Below are 20,611 nucleotides of genomic sequence, written 5' to 3' on the forward strand. Positions count from 1 at the left end.
GTAAAATTGTGACTGATCTCATCCCACCCCAACTGCACTTTCCTGCCTACTGCCCATAAACTTTCAGCCCATGAATAATTACTCCTTAAGTTACTTCCTTAAATTTACTTAATGTCCCAGCATTCACCTCATTATGAGATAGTGAATTTCACAGATGCACAACCATCTGAGACAAGTAATTTCTCCTCATCTGCATTAAACCTGCCAACCCTTATTCTAAAACTATAACCTCTCACTCCAGAATGTCCTACAGAAGGAAACATCCTTTCAACTTCCACTTTCTCAATGCTTTGCAGCATACTATATAACTCAATTAGGTAGCCGCTCATTCTTAAACACTTCAGAGTATAGGCCTAAATTGCACAACCACTCTTCAGAAGGCTGTCCTCCTCACTATTTACCACCCATCAATTTTCATATCACCCATGAGTTTATTGATCAACACCTGACATTCATTGTGAATCGCTTATATGAACACAAACAGGAAGGGCCCCAATATTGATTCCAGTGGAAGCCCACTGGATACAGGCTTCCAGTCACAAAACTATGCCAAACAGACTCTGTTTGCTTCTTACCACTCAGCCAATTCTGGAGCCAATCAGCCAAATTATCTTGATTATTATGGTCTCTTTCCTTTGCTGTCAGTCTCCTCTGTGGGACTTTATCAAAACTCTTGATGAAGTCCAAGCAGGCTGTGTCAAATGAATTGCCCTCATCGACACACCTGGCTACTACTTTGCTAAAAAAAAGTTGGTCAGACATCACCTCCCCTGAACAAAACTGTGCTAACTGTTGCTGACTAATGACTTCCGCTCCAAGTGCAGATTAATTCTGTCCCTCAGAATTGCTTCTAATGGTTTCCCCACCACTGAGGTGAGACAGATTGGACTGTAATTTCCTGGTTTATTCCTTGTTCCCTTCTCGAATAACAATCCCACATCACAGAATCATAGATTCAGAGTCATACAGCATGGAAACAGACCCTTCAGTCCAACCAGCCCATGCTGAATAAAATCCCAAACTAAACTAGTCCCACCTGCCTGCTCCTGGCCCATATCCCTCCAAACCTTTCCTATTCATACATCCATCCAAATGACTCTTAAACATTGTAATTGTATGCACATCCACCACTTCTTCAGGAGGTACATTCCACATGCAATGCACCCTGTGCAAACAATTTGCCTCATGTCTTTTTCAAATCTCTCTCCTCTCACATTAAATATGTGCCCCCTGGTCTTGAAGTTCCCCATCTTAGAGAAAAGACAACTACCATCAACTTGATCTATACCTCTCATTATTTCATAAACTTTATCAGGTCACCTCTCAACCTCCTACGCTCCAGTGAAAGAAGTCCCAGCCTATTCAGCATTTCCTTATAACTCAAAACTTCCATACCTGGTAAATTTCTTCTGAACTCTCTCTAATTTGATAAGGTTCTTCGTATAACTGGGTGACCATAACTGGACATAGTAGTCCAGAAGTGGCCTCACCAGCGTCCTGTACAGACTCAACATAACATCCCAACTGCTGTGCTCAAAGAATTGACCAATGAAGTTAAGTGTGCTAAATGCCTTCTTATCCATCCTGTCCATATGTGACGCAAACTTTAAAGAATTATGTTCCTACACCCCAAGGACCCTCCGTTCCACAAGGCTACCAAAGGCCCTACCATTAATTGTATAAGCCCTACCCTTGTTTCTTGTACCTAAATGCAATACCTCATAATTATTCAGATTGAAATCCATTTGCCATTTTTCAACCATTGACACATTTGATCAAGATCCCATAGTAATCTTAGAAAACCTAATCCACTGTTGGTGTTATCTGCAAACTTACTAACATGCCTTCGAGATTCTCATCTAAATCATTCATATAAATGACAAACAAAAGAGAACCCAGAACCAATCCAAGCAGAACATCGCTGGTCACAGGCCTCCAGTCAGAAAAGCAACCCTCCACCATGACTCCCTGTCTCCTGCTGTTAAGCCAATAATGTATCCAGTTGGCAAGCTCACCTTGAATCCCATGTGACCTAACTTTACTAATTCATCTACCATGCAGAACCTTGTCAAGACGTTTTACGAAAATCCAAATAAACAACATTTACTGCTCTGCCATCATCAACCTTTTTGGTAACTTCCTTAAAAAACTCAATCTGGTTTGTGAGACACAATTTTCCTCGCACAAAACCATGCTGCCTATCCATAATCAATTTTTGCCTCTCTAAATGTCCATAAATCCTATCTTATATAATCACCTCCAACAACTTACCCACAACTGAAGTCAGACTCACAGGTTTATAGTTCCCCGATTTCTCCTTACAACCTTTCTTTGACAACCAGGTCTTCGGCATCTCCCCAGTGCTCAGAAAGCAGTTAAAAATTATTGCCAGTGCCCCTGCTATTTTTGGTCTTGCCTTACTAACCAATCTGGGATACATTTAATCCGGCCCAGGAGATTTTTACTTTTAAGCCTGCTAGACCAATCAGAAGCTTCCTCTCTTTCTAAGCTAATTTTTTTGAAGTGTATCACTGTCCTTCTTTCTGCTTTCCAAACCCATGTCACCCCGTCCACTTATATTTTGCCAATTATCCTTTCATGTCCCTTTATTGCTCTAATTTCCTTTTCTAAGACTCCTCCTGCACATTCAGTACTTGGCTAGGGCTTCTGCTGTTTTGAACCTTTCGTAGCTGCTGAATGCCTCCATTCTTCTCTTTAGCCAATCCTGTATATCCAGGGTTCACAAGATTTGTTGGTCCCACCCTTCGACTTTATTGGAACTCCCAATTTCCTTCTTCAATGTATCCCACTGACGTGGCATGCATTTACCGAAATGTATCTGCTCCCAGCCCACTCTAGCCAAATCATATTCAATCTTATTACAATCTGCCTTCAACTGGTTTAGAACTTTGATTTCATGCCCATCCTTGTGCCGTACTAAACAATCTTGAATCTAACAGAGTTACGATCAATGTCTGCAACTGATTCCTCCACTGATATTTCAAGTACTTGCTTGGCTTCAATTACCGAAAATTAAGTTTAGTATCGTTCCTCTCTTGTAGGGTCTTCATCATACTGGCTTCAAAAGCTGCCCTGGATGCATGTTAAGAATTCCATTCCTCTAAAGCTTTCACACTATCACTACCCCAATTGATGTTGGGAGAAGTTCTTCCTCCTCTGTTACTATATGCTTCATCAATACAGTCAGAGAAAATAAGAGCAGGAGAAAGCCATTCAGCCCTTTCATCCAGCTTCAACATTTAAATGATCATGGCTAAACATGCAAGTAAGTACCCTGTTCCTTCTTTCTCTTTGAACGCTTCAGTCCTATGGTTTGGCCTCAACTGTTTGCTGTGGGAGAGAAGTCCACAAGCTCACCACTTCCGAGACTAAGACATTTATGCTCATCTTAGTCTCTAGTCCTACACTGCAACCTTCAACCTTCAACCTTGGTTCTGGGCGCCCCAATCATTGGGAACATCGTTCCTGTGTTTATCCCGCACGGCCCTGAATTTTACACGTTTCTGTTGGATGCCCTCTCAGTCTCACAATGACCCTGCACAATTCCAACACAATATTCTTGTTTCTGGATTCAAATCACTGTGAAGGCTAACATACAGTCTGCATGCTTCACCGCCGACTGTGCATACAAGCTTACATTCACAGGCTGGTGTCCCTTCTCAAACCGATAACCATTCAGATAATAAACTGGCTTCCTGTTTTTGCTACTAACTGGAAAACCTCAAAATTATCCACATTATATATTATCTACTATGTATTTGCCCACTCACAACTTGTTCAAATCACAAATCCGCTTCATGGAGAAGTTGTCCTCATCGTAAGCAATTGGTGGTAAACTCCTCCCAGTCATGAACAATACTGCCCCCTAAAAACATGGCGGCACCTCGTGCGCATTCCCCCAACAAACTTGCCGCCGCGGCTGCGCCCCACCGCCCGTCCTTTCAAACAAAATGGCGGCCTTGAATTCAACTTTAAACTCCGGCATTGGCAACAAACGGAAGCATTAGAAGGCCGTGCTGAGGTTTGCAGCTTACCGAACATGTTTACGAAGCTTTTCCGTCCATCTGCTGAATGCAGCGGCCCCGCCGTTCTGCTCGTTTGTTAACGGTCCTGGAGCCGCATGACACAACACTCCTCCATCGCCATCACTCCGCGCAGTGTCCATTCACACATGGCACTGCGCCTGCGCACATTTTCCTGTTCTGTGACTAGGGGATATTTACTATTGTTTGGCATTCTGGGTTGGTGCGCCGCCATTGACAATTCCACGTACAGGATATTACTTGGAGGGTTCGGTTAGTTGAGTTAACTGTATGACTTCCAATTCTCATGTTTCTTTTGGATAAAGGGCACAAGTGCAATTCGAATTCTAATTCACTGCATTCCAAGTGTAGCCTAATTAGTTCCTTGTATAATTGCACAGGATTCGTTGGAAGCCTCAAACTCTCATTTGTTTGATTTTCTATAAACAGATAAGAACTGTAATAATGGATAGAAGCAGAAGAGATGGGAGTAGGAAGAAAACTGGGAGTTTTGGAAGGAAATAGTAGAGATAGATTTTAACCCAAGGAGGAATGGACATGCGTGTGGCCAGCATTTACAACTTTGGGATATCAGGAGAGGCAAATTGAAAAAAAACAAATAGTGTGTTCTGAATTTCCACCCTGTGCCGAGAGTGATATCATTTGCAAAGTCCTTTTATATGAAACTTGAAAGGGAAAGTTTACAGATGTGTATCTCAAATCAATTACTACATTAAAATCTGACAGAGTCACTTAATTCATCACTATCTACATAGTTTTGAGATGAAAGAAGAACTGTTTAACCAGTTACATAGCGAGAACAAAAAAATTTCCCACATTCATGAGCTTTTTGTTTCAGAGTTCCAGCATCTGCAGTCCTTTATTTTATTTAAGTATTTTGTTTTCCCTCCGGCTCCATTTTGTATTGCATAACAGCAAGACTGACTCAATAAAAAGGCAAAGTCGCCATATCACAACTGGAGTCGAGGGTTGCTCACTTAAATAAGAAGGTCACCGTGAATCTGACAAGGGGAACATTGCAAAGCAATGGTAAGCTCAGACAGTGCGGGTATAAAGCCCAAGATGCTGAAATCAGTCGTCCAGCCAGCTGGAATACAGTAGGTCCAAGAACATAGAACATAGAACATAACAGCGCAGTACAGGCCTTTCAGCCCTCGATGTTGCGCCGACCTGTGAAACCACAGTCAATTTCGACTCGAGTACCCAGGGTACCTGGCAGTGGGAACCAAAGATCAAAGGTTCAAACCACTGATGAGGATTTATTAAACAAACCTAACATGCTGTTAAATCTTTAGTCAGTTATAAGGTTTAAAGTGATTAATATGTATACGTAAATCCCCGAATTCCTTTCAAGTCACTGCCCTGAGAGAACAAAAGGTTTTGTAAGTAAAGAAGGGGTGACATTTTAAGTCGGACAATGCATGTTAGGTGTGAGACTTGTTTAGAATCTGTTTGTGTTTTGGTTTGGCATCAGGCTGATTTTATTTCTCAAGCAGGTATTTATAAAACGCCGCATTGACTGACTGTCTACAAATTGTGTGCTTTTTGAACAAAATTGAATGTACCTGCAAATACGAATTGACTCCATCGATTTACGTGTGTGTGAGGGAGAGAGAGAGGTGGATTATAATCTGATATCGTGTGATTACTGACATTGTCCACCCCAGTCCAACATCGGCACCTCCTCGTCATGTGTGCATAGAACAGTGCGCAGGCGCAGTACTGTGTGTGACTGGAGCATGGGTGAGATCGGCCATGGCGAGGGAGGAGATGTTTTTCTACCTTCTGTGGGACCGTTAACAATTCAGCATGACGAAGGGAGTGATGGACACGGCGGGTGACGGAAAAGTTTCATAAAGATGCTGGGTAAGACGTAAATCCGAATACGACCTTGCAGTGCCGCCGTTTTTTTTCCCGCTCCCAGAATTTAGGGTTTATGGCCACCATCTTGCTTTGGAATGAGGGGCCGCAGGGCGCAGAAGCGGCGGCCAAGTATGCTGGGCGGCGCACGTGTCGCCGCCATCTTTTTCGGGGGCAATCTTGTTCATGTCTAAGAGGAGCTTGTGACCAATTGCTCAGAATCGGCTGATGCTTGATTTTTGATTTGGACAACTTGTGAGTGGGCCCAAGCATGGCAGATAAAATATAATGTAGGAATTCTGAAACAAAAAAAACTCATGAATGTGGGACATTTTTTTGTTCTCACTCTGTAACTAGTTAAACAGTTGTTCTTTCATCTCAAAACTAAGTCGTATGTAGGTCGTGATGAATTAAGTGACTGTCAGATCTTAATGTGATAATTGATTTGAGATACACGTCTGTGAACTTTCTCTATCAAGTTTCATATAAAAGGAGTTTGTCAATGACATCACTCTCAGTACAGGGTGGAAATTCAGAATACACTATTTGTTTTTTTTTATTTGCCTCAGCTGCTATCCCAAAGTTGTGAATGCTGGCCACACACACGTAGGAGGGCAGGCCGACAGTGCAGGAATCTCCTGTGGCTTTCACATCTCAAACAGAGATAGTCAGAACTGCCAATGCTGGAGTCAGATATAACACAGTGTGGAGCAGGAGGAACACAGCAGGCCAATGAGCTCCAGCTCCACACTGTGTTACCTCTGACTTCAGCATTCCTGCTCTCCTACCTTTCCTAGAGGTAACCCATCTACCTGACTGTATCATCCATTTTTCTACCTTCCTAACACTGCCATTCATCATACCCACTAGCTCCTGTAAATTCGTTATTGCTGGTATCTGCCATTCCAACCTATTGATGTGATCCAATGGGATTGGCAACCAAACAAGCTTCCTGCAGATATAATCATCAGTCACGCTGAAATTTTCCCTAACTTCCCATATCAGACAGGAAGAGCACATCACTCTACTAAAGACCATCTCTGCACCTTAGTATACAGACCCAGAAATTAGCACAGTCTTGCTGCTCTGAAAACACTGCTCGAGGATATCTTAATACTTATCTTTGGTATTTCAAAAAAATTGAGACAGATCTCGGTAAAACAAAAGAAACCTCACCCTACCACTATTATAAATTTCCAAAAAAAACAGATTGACCCAACATTTAGCTGATCAGACTGCGAAATGTTGACACTCAGCTGCAAGTAGTTCCCATATTGAGGTCTCTCCAGGGTCAGCTGTAAAATTTCACTGTTTGTTTGTTTTTTTTTTGTTGAACTTTGGATCTATTCTCCAACCTCCCATGTGTTCTCTCCCAGAACTGAGACTCCTGCCTGGCGCAATCCTGATTCACCTGTAGTGTGTCTGCAAAATTTCAAATTATCGAGAGAAAGAATCGTGAAAGGATATGATCATGAAGGAGCTGACTATGTTACCCATGACGACGACGACGACGACGACGACGACGACCTCCCCCCTCGTCCCTCCCCCCTCCTCCCCCGCGCCACTCCCCGCCAGCAAGAATTCAATTGTGGAAAGTTTGTGTCTTGTCTTTCCAGGAATATACAAAATACTAGTGGTTAGATATCGAGTGCAAACCTGGTAAGGGCTAATAGCAGAAGGTGTACTCATGAACTACTCGCCTGTGTCTGTCACCTGGGGTTCAAGCACTAGAGTACTGGAAAAGTCACGGTCAAACATTCACCGAACAGCCCCCTTTGCCTTGCAGATTAAAGAATCTTTCACTCTGAATACTGCCAACCAACCACCATCAAAACAAAACAGGACAAATTATGAAAGTGGGGAGGTTCTGCTAAATCTATGCAAGAGAATAGCCAGACCACAGCTGGAATACTGAGTGTTTTCAAGTTTTCAGCCCCTTATCTAAGATATATTGGCATTGGAGGCAGCCCAGAGAAGGTTTAGAAGGCTGATCCCAGGTATGGAGGGAATGTCTTGTGAGGTGAGGTTGAGTAGGTTGGGTCTGCGCTCATTTAGTTTCAAAGAATGAGAGGCGACCTCATTGAATCAAACAAGTTTCTTAGAGGGACTTGATAGGCTTTATGTGGAGAAATTGTTTCCTCTAATGGGAGAGTCTAGCACCAGAGGGCATCATCTCAAAATAAGGGGTCATCTATTTAAGACAGAGATCAGGAGGAATTTCTTCTCTGGAGGGTAGTTAATCTGTGGAAGTCTTTACTTTGAGAGCTGTTGAGGCTGGGTTATTAGATATATTCAAAGCTGAGACAGATTTCTAATCAGTAAGAGAAATCAAGGTTTGTGGGTTAAAAAATAAGATGGTGGAGTTGAAGATGATCAGTTCAACCATGACCTCATTGAATGGCAGAGTGGACTGAATGGGCTAAATGGCCTACTTCTGCTCCTACATCTTATGGTCTTTAAAAGGATTTGCACAAACTTGCAAAATCCAAGAATCATGAAATCAGTGGTTCAATGGTGAATGTTCCAGAAACTATTCTTCACAAACCGCTTAGAGAGGTTGGCCTGTGTACCTTTCAACTTCTGCATTTTTTTTGGCCTCACTTCTTTCAAATCTGTGTGTATATGTGCTGTGTTATTTGTTTTTCTTGCTTGCCTGCCTGCCTGACATGTTTACCATGCAAACTCACTGACTGGGCTGCCTGAGCTCTGACAATATTGGTTCCTCTTGGATTACATTCACACACTTGTGTGTCACAATGGAAATTTGGAAAATGTTTTGGTGCTTGGTATGCATATGAGAAGCTGTGTGTTTGTGAGACTGTAAGTGTGTGAAAGGGTGTGAGTGAATGTCTGACTGAGTGTCTCTCTGAGTGAGTGCCTGATGGTACATGGGTGGGTGACTGAGAGTGAGTGTACGAGTCAGTGTGTGTTTGTTTGTTTGTTTGTTTGTTTGTGTGTGTGTGTGTGTGTGTGAGAGAGAGTGAGTGGATGACTTAGTGAATAAGTGTCTGAGTGAGGGTGTGAGTGTGTGTGAGTCAGTTGGTGACTTAGTGAATAAGTGTGTGTGTGTTCCTGTTTGTTGCGTTTCTGAGTGTGTGTGGATGTCTGAGTGACTGAGTGTGCCTGTGGGTGTGCACCCATGTGGGTGTCTCAGTGAGTGTGCCTGTGGGCGAGTGCGCGTGTTTCTAAGAGGCGGAGTGTGTGTCTATGAATGTGTGTTTGTGTATCTGCCCTTGGGTGCGTGGGTGCCTATGTATTCAGCCTGAGCTCTGTTTAGTCCGACAGTTTCCCAGTAACTGCCATTTGCCCTCTGAGTCGTTGAGCGATCCTGACCACATTCTGAGGCAGTCCGACACCACGACCCACCGTGGTCTCACAGCTAAAACTGAGACAGCATCGAAACAAACATTGCATTAAGATAGAAGTAAAAACCACATCTAAATCCACATGATTTACGCAGTTCCACATTCCCCTTGAACTGGTAAAGACTGAGCCTCCACCCAGAGTGAGTTCAGCTTTTGCCTCGGCCAGTCGAGAGAGCCAGAAACCTCCCTTTGATCAAACAAAACACTGAATGTGGATGCTAGGAAATCTGAAAGAAGCAAAAACAGAAAGTGCTGGAGAAACTCAGCAGGTCTGGCAGCCTCTGCAGAGAAACATTGTTAATGTTTCGAGTCCAGTGACCATTCTTCAAACTCTCCATAGGCAGCTTTCAACTGAACACTTTGGGAATGAATCCATCTCTGAACAGTCTCGAACTGGCCACCCATTCAACAGGGGCCAGTCTACATCCCCTTGGACTCAGCTTCCAGTAAGTAAAATCCTTCATGCTGTATCACACCTCTAACTGGGTGGGTATTGTGAATTCTGAGCATCCCAAAGCATTTTACAATTCACCTCAAATTGAAAGGTCATAACTGGGAAACACTGCAGCCAATGTGTGGACAGCAAGCTCCCACAAGAAGGAACATGACAATGCTCCAGATTGTCCGTCTATGTTTTGTAGTGACTGTTGAGGGAAGGTACTGGCTGCTGGACCCTGTGAGAATTCCCCACCCCAACCATTCTTCTCTAAATAGTGGCTCTGGGATCATTTACAGCCATTCACAAGGCCAGACAGACCCTCATTGTAGTAGTTGTAAGTGGTGCAGATTCAGGTGGATATTCAAAAAGCCTCACCTGTACAATGAAACTTTGCTTTATTCTCACACACCAGTGAGATATCAGTACCTAAACCTTGTGTTGAAAAGTTACGTTTAATTCCAATGACCTGCCAGGAGCCTATCAAACATTTGGCACTGACTTTCTGTCCTTGATCAGTCACTCCTGCCTCATGGTTATCTGATCTGCTGCAACCTTTCATCTTTCCAGCTTCAAAAAAGCTCTGAATAGTTTGACTGGCTGTATCAATCCTCCTGTCAGTGATTGCTGAAGACTGGCTAAACATTTTTGCACAAGTTATTCATAATTGTGTCTCCAGCTCAGTGACACTTCCTCCTTATCTCATACTTACAATCTGACAGTACAGCATTCCCTCAGCACTGCCCCTCCAACAGTGCAGCACTGCCTAGATTAATTTTTTTTAAAAATGTTGATTTCCTGGTGAGCAGCAGTGTTTGCTGCTGATCCTGAAATGACTTTTCTGAGGGCAGTTAAGTGGCATCTACATGTGTGTGTAAATGGAATCACGTGGAGCAATAACCTCTGTAATCGGTGTCACCGAGGTTCTGAGCAAGTAAAGGAGCTGCATTATTCCTAGTCTTGATTACAGGGCTCAGACATCACTAGCGTGCAGGACAAAGTGAAGGAGGAGGGAATGTTAGCAAGGAGGCTTGATTGGATGAGGACAGCTGATTGCTGGTTGTGTAGGGGACATGAATGAACAAGATGAGGTTCCTTAGTTACTGCTGAGGGATTCTCGGTCACAGTTACTGACAGGCCAGTTCAAATCACAGTTCTCAAATTAGCTTCAATTCCAACAGATGCACTGCTCCTTTCAAGTGAAGTCTCCGAAAACAACCCCTTCTTCAACGGAGCCAGTATTATTTTAAAAACAGTGATTTCATCAGCCAGTTCCTCATGAAATGAAACTTCCACCCATTTCTGGAGAAACTCATTTGTCAGCAGCATTCAAATTATGAATTATATCAACACGAAAATAATGACCATGCACCGGGGTACATTGGAACATCACCTAAAGGTGACAGCTCCAAATGTAGAGTACCTCAGTACAAACCCTCCAAAAGTGGTGCACATCCTCAGCACTGACCCTCGGACAGTGCGGCACACTCTCGGCACTGACACTCCATTAGTGCAGTGCTCCTTCAAATAATTTTTACAAATGTTTATTTCCTGGTGAATATCAGTGTTTGCTGCCCGCCCCTAATTGCCTTTTCTGAGGGCAATTAAGTATCATCTACATGACAGTGGAACTGGAGTCACGTGGAGCAATGTCCTGCATAATCTGCCTCTGCGAGGGTCTGAGCAAGTGAGGGGACCGCATTATTCCTGGTCCTAATTCCAGATCTCGGAAGTCACTGATGTGCAGCAGAAAGTGCCGGGGGGAATGTTAGCAAGGAGGCGAGATCGGATGAGGACAGCTGATTGCTGATTGTGTAGGGGACGTGAATGAACAAGATGCGGCTCCTCAATAACTGCTGAGCGATTCTCGGTCACCGTCACTGACAGGCCAGTTCAAATCACAATTCTGAAGCAAGCTTCAATTCCAACAGATGCGCTGCTTCTTTCAAAGTGATATCTCCGAAAACAGCCCCTTCCTCAATGGACCCAATGCTATCTTAAAAGCAGTGATTTCGTCAGCCAGTTCCTCAGGAAAGTAAGCCTCTACAATTTCTGCGGAAACTCATGTGACAGCAGGATTCGAGTTATTAGTTATATTGACATGGAAATAATGACCATGCACGCAGCTACATTGGAACATCGCATACAAGATGTCAGCTCCGATAGTGCAGCACTCCCTCGGTACAAACCCTCCGACAGTGCAGTGTTCCCTCAGCGCCATCCCTCTGACAGTCTGTCACTCCTTTCTGATGCTGGAGAATCTGCGCCTGAGCTTTGTACTCAGCAAAGGTCTCAGCTTTATCCCTCTGCGTTCCCACCTTAATGAATTTCGGGCACTATGTGATGTCAAACTCTTCTTCCATTGTCTTCACCTCCGTGCCCATTTCTTTGGACCACAGCCCTCTTCCCGTCCAACAGACCTCTTCACACAGCTCCAAAACTCTCCCTCCACCTGGACCCCTCCCTCTGGACTTTTACCTGCACTCAATATGTTCACTGAGAACTGTCGATGTGACATTGGGTTTCTCTGCCCACCTTACCCAATCCAACCCATCTCCCTCCGAACTGACCTCCACACTTATACCCAACCCTGATTGTTGCTAAGCCTGCCAATAAGGGTGGTGTTGTTGTACTCAGGTGTACTAACCTCTACATTGCAGAGGCTGAGTGCTAGCTCTCATACCTCGTCTTATCTCCCCCGACCATGACCCCACCATAGAACATCAGGCCATTGTATCAACTACAATCATTAACCTCATTTCATCTGGTCATCTTGCCCCCGCTCACCGCCACCCCACTGTTTCCAAACCGTTAGTTCCTCATCCCCGCACAGCTCGCTTTTACCTCCTTCTGAAAATCCTCAAACAGGCTTGCCCAGGCAGACCCATTGTGTCAGCCTTCTCCGACCTACATTGACTCGGTCTTTTCTCCCCTGGTCCAGTCCCTGACCACGAACATCTGCGATTCCTCTGACCCTTTCTGACTGTGTTTCAGAAATTTCCAGTTTGCAGGCTCCAGCAGCCTCATTTTTACCATGGATGTACAATCCCTTTACACATCCATCCCCCACCAGGATGGTCTCAGGGCTCTCCGTGTCTTCCTGGAGCCCAGGCCTGAAGCATCTCCAACCAACAACACACTCTTCTACATGGCCGAGCTTGTCCTCACCCTCAACCATCTCTCTTTTAATTCAGAGGGGTAGCCAAGGATACCTACATGGGACACAGTTATGCCTGTCTCTTTGTGGAGAAGGTAGACCATTCCTTGTTCCAGTCCCATTCCAGGCACCACCCACAACTCTTTCTCCGATATATCGGTGATATCATTGGTGCTGCTGCCCTTTCTGGTCCAGAATTGGAAAAGTTAACCGATTTGGCTTCCAATTTTCAGTCAATACCTGACAGGAGGTGGAGTTGTGGGAGGAGATGGAGTCAGAGGGAAAGGGAAGAGAGGAATGTTCCAGAAGGTCATGGGTATCTCTGAGGCGTTGCATCATGTGTGCCTTTACGCCTGAAAGGAAAACAAAATGATTCTTGTTAGCCCAGTGAATGAATTGGAGGATGAAGTGGAACTGCGAATTCGTGCTGCCCTGAGATAGCATAATGCTGTGCTGTTAGAGAGAGGTTGAGAATGTGCACATGACACCGTGTGGCACTGAGCGTGGATCCCAGGATGTGGAGAGAGCAGTTGTGTGTGGAATATTGAACATCATGGAGATACCTGTGATCCTGGAAGGATTCAAAACTCGAGTAATGAAACTTCGGGGCAGGGGGTGAATGTGGGACTCAGTCCCACAAGGAGTAGGCGGAGAATGTGGGATTCTCGCCCACAGGGAGTGGGTGGGAGGAAATGTGGAATTCACTCCCGTGGGGAGAGGGGAGAATATCAGACTAAGTACCACAAATTTGATCAGTAGCCAGGGACAGCAGGGCGTGACTTCATTTGAGGCAGGTCGCGGGATCCTGCAGTCAGGAACAGAGGAGCCTCAGCTCTTGACATTGTCCAAAAGGTACAAGGTATTTACTCCCTGTGTAGATGAGGAATAAGGCTCGAGGGAGGATGAGCCAGCTGAGCACGGCACCATGGCACAGGAGGCCATTTAAGAGTTGGTAGTTGCAGGGGATTCTATAATTCAGGGAATAGACAGCATGCTTTGTAAGCAGAATAGAGAGTCCAACATGGTATGTTGCCTGCCCAGTGCCAGGGTGAGGGTCATCTCTGACTGGCTTGAAAGGACAGAGGGAGGGTTGATCTGTGTGGTCAACATCAGGACAAGCAACATAGTCAAGGCTAGGAAAAAGGACCTGTTTAGGGATTATCAGTAACTGGGAAGTAAATTAAAGTACAGGCCCTCAAGGATTACTGCCCAAGCCACGTGCAAATTGGCATAGGGATGCGAGAACGAGGGAAGTAAACACATGGACAAAAGAGTGGTGTGGGAAAGAGGGGTTCCTTTTCAAGGGGCACTGGCATACGTATTGGAACAGGAGGGATCTGTACTACTGGGACGGTCTGCAGCTGAACTGAGCTGGGGCCAATGTTCTAGTGACATGGGTAAACAGGGTGGTCAGCAGGACTTTAATCCTGGGGTGGCGGGGAGGTGGAGAAGGGAAGGGTATAACACCGAAAAATGCAGTGGCCTGATGCAAAATATAACGTTCCTTCTCAGGATGGCAGCCAGTGACTATAAGGGTCAGTGTTGGGACCACAACTTTTCACTTTATACTTTACTGATCTAAATGAAGGAACTGAGGGCATTCTGGCTGTTGAGGAGGCAGGGAGGCTGCAGAAGGATTTAGACAGGTTAGGAGAGTGGGCGAAGAAACAGCAAATGGAATACAACATGAGAAAGTGTGAGGGAATGCACTTTATTAGAAAGAGTAGAGGCATAGACTGTTTTCCAAATGGGGAAAACATTGACAAATTTGAAGTGCAAAGCGACTTGGGAGCCCCAGTCCAGGATTCTCTTCAGGTAAACTCGCAGGTTGAGTCTGTAGTTAGGAAGGCAAAGATGATGTTGGCATTTATTTTGAAAGGACTAGAATATAAAAGCAGGGATGTACTTCTGAGGCTTTATAAAGCTCTGGTTAGACCACGTTTAGAGTATTGTCAGAAATTTTGGGCCCCATACCTCAGGAAGGATGTACTGGCCCTGAAGCAGGCCCAGAGGAGGGTCACAAGAATGATTCGAGGAATGAAAGGCTTAATGTATGGATGTTTGAGGACTCTGGGTCTATACTCAATAGAGTTTAGAAGGATGAAGGGAGATTTAATTGCAACTTACAGAATACTGAATGGCCTGGACACAGTGGATGTTGGGAAGATGTTTCCATTGTTCGGAGGGACTCGGATCCGAGGGCACAGCCTGAGAGTAAAGGGAAGACTCTTTAGAATGGAGATGAGGAGAACCTTCTTCAGCCAGAGAGTGGTGAATCAATGGAATTCATTGCCATAAAAGACTGTGAAGGCCAGGTCATTGAGTATATTCATGACAAAGATAGATAGATTCTTGATTATCAAGGGGATCAAGGATTACAGGAAGAAAGCAGGAGAATGGGGTTGAGAAACTTATTAGCAATGATTGAATGACAGAGCAGACTCAATGGGCTGAAAGGCCTAACTTCTGCTCCTATGTCTTATGGTCTTATAAACCATTGAGGACTTTGATTTGACTTATTATTGTCACATGGAGCGAGATATAGTGAGAGGTGTTCTTTTGTGAGCTACACAGACAGATTGTACCATACAAAGAGCATCAGGGTAACAGAATAGAATGCAGAATATACAGAGAAGGTGCAGAGAGAGATCAACATTAACTTTTGAGTGGCCCATTGAAAAGTCTGATATATACAAGGATGAAGCTATTCTTGAATCTGTTGGTACATGTATTCAAACTTTTTTATCTTATACCTGATGGAAGAGGGTGGAAGAGAGTATAACTGGGGTGGGAGTGGTCTTTGAATATGTTGGTTGCTTTCCTGGTGCAGCAGGAAGTATAGATTGTTATGAACCAGACCAGACCCCCTCAAAATGTTTTAAGCAGGTAACCTAGAACCTAACTTTTTCTTGTTTTAAAGGCAGAGGTAACATGCTGTGTTCCAGGTGCAATTCGATTGGTCAAACTACTCGATGCTAAGCAAAACACAATTTATTTAAATACCATGTTTAAAATACAACCAAAGAAAGAGGAATTTAGAGTAAGTTAATTATATTGGAATACTTAACAGAATAACAGCCAGTAACTGTGACGAATTAAGTGTTCCAATATAGTAGCATCTCATAAACATACTCTTCGGCAAACAGACAGATTCAGAAAAGTATGTTTTGTCTCACATAGAATCCAGCAGCCTAGGAAGAGAGCGCCCAGCTTTTGGCTGTAATTGAGAGAGGGAAAAATAGCTTCCATTCCTTCAAACACACAACAATAACTGCTTAAAGCTAAATCTAAAACCTAATATCTCCAAGAAATCCTGGTCTGTGAGAGATGGCCATCCAGGCTGGCTGTATTGTTCCAACCTTTTAAATAAAAACCGAGGCCCCACAAGCTGTTTACCTGAGTGACCTTGGTAGACTGGATGTAACCTCTGCCTTAACCCTTATTTTTAAAAAAAACCTCAACAAAATCTCAAAACCACAGCATCATCACAAGATGGAGTCAATGGTTGGAAGGCTGGTTTGCATGATGGACTGGGCTTTTTTCATGACACTTGGTAGTTTCTTGCAGTCTTGGGAAGAGTAGTTGCCATACCAAGCTGTGATGCATCCAGATAGAAAACTTTCTAAGGTGCATCTATAAACCCTCTCTGGTCAATTACTAAGTTGCCTGTTCACAACAATCACTATCAGTATTGCATCCAATTGTCTGACAATTCTCTCATATGCACAATCTCCAATTTTCCAATCTCTTCAGACTAATCCTGGTCTCAATCTCTGCTTTATTCACTGTCTTCACATGGTGCATTCCCAGCACCAATTATGGTATCTCACTGTCAGACCTGTGTCTAAATCTGTGCCCTTTCTCTCCCTCATGAACTTATTTGATCATGCATACATATCACCATCGTAACCTATTGATATCCAATTATTCCTCACACAGTGTTTAACACTGCTGCCTCACAGTGCCAGGGACCCGGGTTTGATTTCAGCCTTTGGTCATTTTTGGAGGCAAGTTTGCACATTCTCCCCATGTCCGTGTGCTCCGGTTTCCTCCCACAGTCCAAAGATGGGCAGGGCTTGGCTGTGGTAAATTGTCTATAGTGTCCAAGTATGTGCAGACTAGGTGGGTTAGCCAGGCTAAATTTGGGGTTCTGGAGATAGAGTGGGGGTCTGAGGTTGGGGGATGCTGTTTGGATGGTCCATGTGTCTTGATGGGCTGAATGGCCTCTTTGAATCCCTACAGTGTGGAATCAGTTGCCACGCTGCAGACTCCATATTGAGTTTGACAAGTTCAGAAGAGAAAGCCTGACCTGAATTCTTTCTGTTGCTAATGATTCTGATGGAGAGTTTGCTAAATTTATGCAAGTAAGATCACAGCTGGCATACTGTGAGGAGGTTGGGTCCCTTATTTAAGGAAAGATATGCTGGAATTGGAGGCAGTTTTGGGTCCCTTCTTTAAGGAAAGATATTCTAGCATTGGATGCAGTCCAGTATACTGATAACAAGTGTGGAGCGATCTCTCCCAAGAGAAGAGATTCTTATCGGGGGAATGACAAGGTAGATGCTGAAAGGTTGTTACCCACTGTGGGATAGTCTAACTACAAAGGGCATTATCTCAGAACAAGAGGTGGCCCATTTAATACAGAGATGAGGAACTTTTTCCTCTGAGTGTAGTGAATCTGTGAAATTCTTTGCCACAGAGAACTATCAAGACTAGTTCATTAAGTATATTCAAGGATCAGGTGGACAGATTTTTAATCATCAAAGGAGTCGATGGTTATGGGGAAAATGCACGAAAGTGGAGTCAATGATTATCAGATCAACCATGATCTCATTGAGTGACATAGCAGACTCAGTGCACTGAATGGCCTACTTCTGCTCCTATGTCTTATGGTCTTAAGGCTATCATTTATCAGGTAAAAATCAGGTCAGCAGCTAGGAATCCTGTGGCAAGTAAATCACCTCCTCACTCCCCAAAGTCTGCCCACCAGCGACAAGGCGCAAGTCAGGAGTGTGATGGAATACTTCCCACTTGCCTGTTTTAGTGCAACTCCAACCACACAAGAAGCTCAACACTATCCAGGACAAAGCAGCCCACTTGATTGGCATCAAATCCACAAACATCCACTCCCTCCACCACCAATGCTCAGCAGCAGCAGCAGTGTGCATCTTCAAGATGTGCTCCAGTAAGGGACACACACAATTTGGTGCCAATCTCCTAGTCACATACTGCCTGCTACAATGTCTGACAAGAAATGGTAAAAGCTCACCTGCACCAGAAAGTGTCAAATCTCCCTTTCTCAGAGAGAGTGAGCAGCCTGTGCTGGAGCTGGAGGCAGTTGCACACTGAACCACTGAGGCAGACTGGCCGAGTTTTTTTTTTTTCTATTCATGTGTGGGATGTGGGCATCACTGGCTGGCCAGCATTTTGTGCCCATCCCTAGTCGCCCTTGAGAAGGTGGTGGGGAGCTGCTTTCTTGAACTGCTGCAGTTCTCCTGCTGTGGGTTGACCCACAGTGCTGTTCGGGAGGGAATTCCAGGATTTTGACCCAGCGACAGTGAAGGAATAGTGATATATTTCCAAGTCAGGATGGTGAGTGACTTGGAGGGGAACTTGGAGTTGGTGGTGTTCCCATATGTCTGATGTCCTTGTCCTTCTCGATGGAAGTGGTCATGGAAGGTGCTGTCTGAGGATCTTTGGTGAATTACTGCAGAGCATCTTGTAGATAGTACACACTGCTGCTACTGAGCATCGGTGGTGGAGGAGGGAGTGGATGCTTGTGGATGTAATGCCAATCAAATGGGCTGCTTTGTCCTGAATGGTGTCAAGGTTCTTGAGTGTTGTTGGGGCTGTACTCATCTAGGCAAGTGGGGAGTATTCAGCTACACTCCTGACTTGTGCATTGTAGATGGCGGACAGGAATTCAGGAGTCAGCTGGTGAGTTACTCGCCGCAGTATTCCCAGCTTCTGGCCTGCTCTTGTCACCACTGTGTTAATGTGGTGAGTCCAGTTGAGTTTCTGGTCAATGGTAACCCCCCAGGATGTTGATAGTGGGGGAATTCAGTGATGTAACACCATTGAATGTCAAGGGATGGTGGTTAGATTGTTTCTCATTGGTGTTGGTCATAGCCTGGCATTTGTGTGGTGTGAATATCATTTGCCATTTGTCATCCTAAGCCTTGATATTGTGCAAGATCTGGACTGTTTCAGTATCTGAGGAGTCATGAATGGTGCTGAACATTGTGCAGTCAACAGCGAACATGCCGACTTCTTACCTGATGATGGAGGGAAGGTCATTGATGAAGCAGCTGAAGATGGTTGGGCCTAGGACACTACCCTGAGGAACCCCTGCACAGAAGGCCTGGAGCTGAGATGATTGACCGCCAACAGCCACGACCATCTTCCTATGTGTCCAGTATGGCTCCAACCATTGGAGAGTTTCCTGCCTGATAAACATTGTTTCCAGTTTTGCAAGGGCTCCTTGATGCCACACTCGGTCGAATGCAGCCTTGATGTCAAGGGCTGTCACTCTTACCTCACCTCTGGAATTCAGCTCTATTGTCCATGTTTGAACCAAGGCTGTAATGAAGTCAGGAGCTGAGTGATCCTGGCGGAATCCAAACTGAGCATCACTGAGCAGGTTATTTCTGATCAGGTGCTGCTTGATAGCACTGTTGATGACACCTTCCATCAATTTACTGATGATTGAGAGTAGACTGATGGGGCGGTAATTGGCCAGGTTGGATTTGTCCTGCTTTTTGTGTACAGGACATAACTTGGGCAATTTTCCATATTGTTGGGTAGATACCAGTGTTGTAACTGTACTGGAACAGCTTGGGTAGGGGAGCGGCAAGTTCTGGAGCACAAGTGTTCAGTACTATTGCTGAAATGTTGTCAGGGCCCCTAGCCTTTGCAGTATCCAGTGTCTCCAACTATTTCTTGATATCACGTGGAGTGAATCGAATTGGCTGCAGACTGGTATCTGTAATGCTGGGGACCACTGGAGGAGGCCGAGATGGATTGTCCACTAGGTAATTCTGGCTGAAGATTGTTGCGAATGCTTCAGCCTTATCTTTTTCACTGATGTGCCGGGCTCTTCCATCATTGAGGATGGGGATATTTGTGGAGCCGCCTCCTCCAGTGAGTTGTCCAATTGTCCACTATATTCACATCTAGATGTGGCAGGACTACAGAGCTTAGATTTGATCTGTTGGTTGTGGTTGTGGGATCGCTTAGCTCTGTTTATCACTTGCTGCTTTCGCTGTTTGGCGTGCAAGTAGTTCTGTTTGATGGCTTCACCAGGTTGATACCTCATCTTCAGGTATGCCTGGTGCTGCTCCTGGCATGCACTCCTGCACACTCCATTGAACCAGGGTTGACCCTCCGGCTTGATGGTAATGGTTGAGTGGGGAATATGCTGGGCCATGAGGTTACAGATTGTGCTGGAGTACAGTTCTGCTGCTGTTGATGGCCTACAGTGCCTCATGGATGCCTAGTCTTGAGTTGCTAGATCTGTGCGAAGTCTGTTCCATTTAGCACGGTGACAGTGCCACACAACACGATGGAGGTTATTCTCAATGTGAAGGTGGGACTTCGTCTTTTGCTGCTTCCTCCCTCATTACCTGCTGCAGACCCATTCTAGCAGCTATGTCCTTCAGGACGCAACCAGCTTGATCAGTAGCGCTGCTGCCAAGTCACTCTTGGTTGTTGAAATTAACCTCCCTCCCCA

General features: G+C 44.8%; 2 protein-coding genes and 1 pseudogene across 3 annotated transcripts in view; 2 read left to right on the forward strand and 1 right to left on the reverse strand.

Annotated features, from left to right (window-relative positions):
• Positions 1 to 4,170, reverse strand: part of LOC109926790 (zinc finger protein 239-like) — a 34,140-nt gene extending 29,970 nt beyond the window's left edge. Inside the window, exon 1 of one of the 2 annotated variants that reach the window (XR_007266231.1) lies at positions 4,056 to 4,153. The gene's annotated coding sequence lies outside the window, so the exon portion shown is untranslated. Of the gene's footprint in view, positions 1 to 4,055 lie in introns of both variants that reach the window. The other variant, XM_048621068.1, reaches the window with a different exon arrangement.
• The window catches only part of LOC125488120 (histone H1-like), a 212,594-nt gene that overhangs the window by 46,316 nt on the left and 145,667 nt on the right, over positions 1 to 20,611 (forward strand). The gene's annotated exons all lie outside the window — the stretch shown is intronic.
• Positions 1 to 20,611, forward strand: part of LOC109935230 — a 125,057-nt pseudogene that overhangs the window by 44,151 nt on the left and 60,295 nt on the right.

The sequence above is a fragment of the Rhincodon typus genome, unplaced genomic scaffold (assembly GCF_021869965.1).
Source record: "Rhincodon typus isolate 14 unplaced genomic scaffold, sRhiTyp1.1 hic_rhity00000051, whole genome shotgun sequence".
NCBI lineage: Eukaryota > Metazoa > Chordata > Chondrichthyes > Orectolobiformes > Rhincodontidae > Rhincodon > Rhincodon typus.